This window comes from Micropterus dolomieu, unplaced genomic scaffold, assembly GCF_021292245.1.
Source record: "Micropterus dolomieu isolate WLL.071019.BEF.003 ecotype Adirondacks unplaced genomic scaffold, ASM2129224v1 contig_4577, whole genome shotgun sequence".
Taxonomy (NCBI): Eukaryota; Metazoa; Chordata; class Actinopteri; order Centrarchiformes; family Centrarchidae; genus Micropterus; species Micropterus dolomieu.
In genome coordinates, this window is record NW_025733567.1 from 1 (window position 1) to 2,688 (window position 2,688).

Sequence of the window (2,688 nt, forward strand, 5' to 3'; positions counted from 1 at the left end):
GACTGACTACATAACAGATACTGGACACAGGGCAATAGACAGGACAGAACCAAAAACACTATAAGACAGATACTGTACAGATCAAAACAACAACACTGAAGTACAAGGACCAGAAGTAAATACTAAGACAAACACCGGACTGGGAACTAAGACATGGAACCAAAACACAGACTAAATAACAGCTACAAACCCAAACCCTCAGAATGAAAACCCAAAAACACAGCACTCAGGACAGGATCATGACAGACACTGAAATAAGAAATAGGAAGAAAACATGAATCAACAGTTATAAACATTAGTATTATTTTTTGCTCTATTTTTGTTAATAAGCCTTAATGCTTCATATGATACATAAAAAAATTAGACAACAGCACATGAGAGTGTGAATGCTAAATTATATCACAAAAATAGTCCCAAACTAACAAAACCATCACTTCATATAAAGTCAGTTCCCCTTCAGTATCTGTTCAGAATATCAGGTCTGTCTGATCAAATACTTCTGGTCTTCCTGCTCTTTAGTTTGACATCTACAGAGCCACGTTATTTAGTCTCTCTGATGTCAGTAAACACAATAATACTTATAAATTTGTAGCTGCATACACAAATATAGAATAAGCAAAGACAAGGAAATATGGACTTTTTGGGACTTTATTTAAAAGAATAACAGTACAAAAGGAATGAAATAGAGAAACTTCATTTGACATTTAACTACTTAAACCAACAGAAGAAGCTAAAACATTCAACAACCCTTTAAAAGTCTCAGCTAATAGCCATATAATGTTTCAAAACAGATCAAAATATAGATATTTTACAAAAACAACACACACCTGATTAATTAAGGAAAACCTCACAATCATAAGTTAATATTTATTTGGCCTGGTTTGAATCAAAACAAAATCTTTAAATCTTATCAGTGTTTAAGAAATATACAAGCAAACTATTTACACAACTGGAAAACAAATGGTGTTGATGCTTATAGTGTGTGTGTGTGTGTGTGTGTGTTTGTGTGAGGTTAGGGTGGGCAACACTGATACGACATATCATTGTTTGATTGTGTAATTTCAAGTTGTATTACTGATGCTGTACATTTTGTGAAATTCAATTTAGAAGCCATTTAGTGAATTAAACATAAACCAATATATTTCACCGCAGTTAGAAGGTGTCCAGTTTACGCAGCATGTTTTTGGATATTGCTGATTGATTTGCAGTTTTGCCAGTGATCGAATAAAACCAGAGAAACAAAGAACAACTTTCTCATTAAAACAGTAAAGACAACGTTTTACGGGTTGACAAATATCTGTTATTTATCATCATATTACCAGACCCTATGAATGAATGAATGTATATATATATATATATATATATATATTGAAGAGTTCTGTGATGCTTTCATTGTTGTTTTACTTCTCTTCAAGAAAAAAAAATATAAATGATCCTTATTTAATTTACCAATGAGAGGAAATTCCACTTTTTCAATTGAAACTAAATATTCAAAATAATTTAATGTCACTGTTAATATTTGATAACATTTGATTTTTTTTTGTTAACTAATTTTTAAAATTGGTTTTCATTGTAAGGCATTCAATAAGCATTTACTCCTCAATCCCAACCCTGATTCTATCAGTTTATAAAAGGTGATCAATAATCAATGAATTCCCAGTTTACAGAGGAGGATGTTTCTTGATCCAATGTAAAAGTTATCCATAAACCTAAAGAGACAAAAAGAATACAATTAGATAAACTAAAAAACTAAATAATTTACCAGAAATGTTCAATTCCACAAAGCAAAACAAGTATTTACCTTTTATGCTTTTGAAGTCATTTGTTTTAATTTGGATCAACACCAATTAAATAAATTTGTGTCACTGTTTCTCTAAAGGTTAATATTTGAGTTTTTAATATTTAATATTAAATTTACATCTAAATATACAACAGTTTCACCTTTGTTCTTTTCTTTACAACTACAACATGTCACAGAATTTTTACAGATAAAGAAACAATCTCAAAAGTTTACCGATAGTTTAACAACAAGGGTAAAATTCATGTCCCGTATGAAGCAATTCACTGTGTTCAGGGTGGCGTGTTTGTCATTTACGCTTTTGGATTCAGCTCCTCCAAGACTTCAGGGTTGCTTACAGCTGTAAGGTCAGAAACACACTGTTAGTCCACATCCTGCTCTGACACTGAGTTTTACAAACAGCCAACACTGCTGGAGTCAGGTCAGAGAAAACTGAATGAAAAAAAGTTTTACTTACGAGATGGAGGGCGTTTGGCTGAAATAAAAAGAAAAGACAAATTATTTATGTTGTTGCAGTTATAAATGTCTGACTTTATCAAAAAAAGACGTTTTTGTTTTGGTCTCTCACCTTTGTTCTTTTTGTAAATGAAGTATTCAATGACAGCGATGGCGACGAGAGCAAGAACAACCACTGCAACAATGACGATGATGACAGTCATGTCAGAGGGATTCCCTGCAGAAAACAACAAAACACAGTCACAACCTGTTCAGATGAAGCAGGAAAATCCATCTGCCAACCAGACCTCAATCATGTATAAAGACACTCTGTTTGTTTGTTCTGCTGTTAATTTCATTTTATCTCCACTTGTCTGAAAATCATTTTCAAAAACTTTCAAGGCCTTGATTTTTTCACAAACTTTCAAGGAAAGTACATTTAAGCACTTTCAATA

At 32.2% G+C, this 2,688-nt stretch overlaps 1 long non-coding RNA gene across 1 annotated transcript; it reads right to left on the minus strand.

Annotated features, from left to right (window-relative positions):
* Positions 1 to 630: 630 nt before the first annotated feature.
* Positions 631 to 2,529, minus strand: LOC123964669. Its single transcript, XR_006823505.1, has 4 exons — positions 2,367 to 2,529; positions 2,256 to 2,273; positions 2,066 to 2,138; positions 631 to 1,709 (listed from the first exon to the last, which is right to left on the minus strand). It is a non-coding gene; the product is annotated as an uncharacterized LOC123964669 (long non-coding RNA).
* Between the last annotated feature and the right edge of the window lie 159 nt (positions 2,530 to 2,688).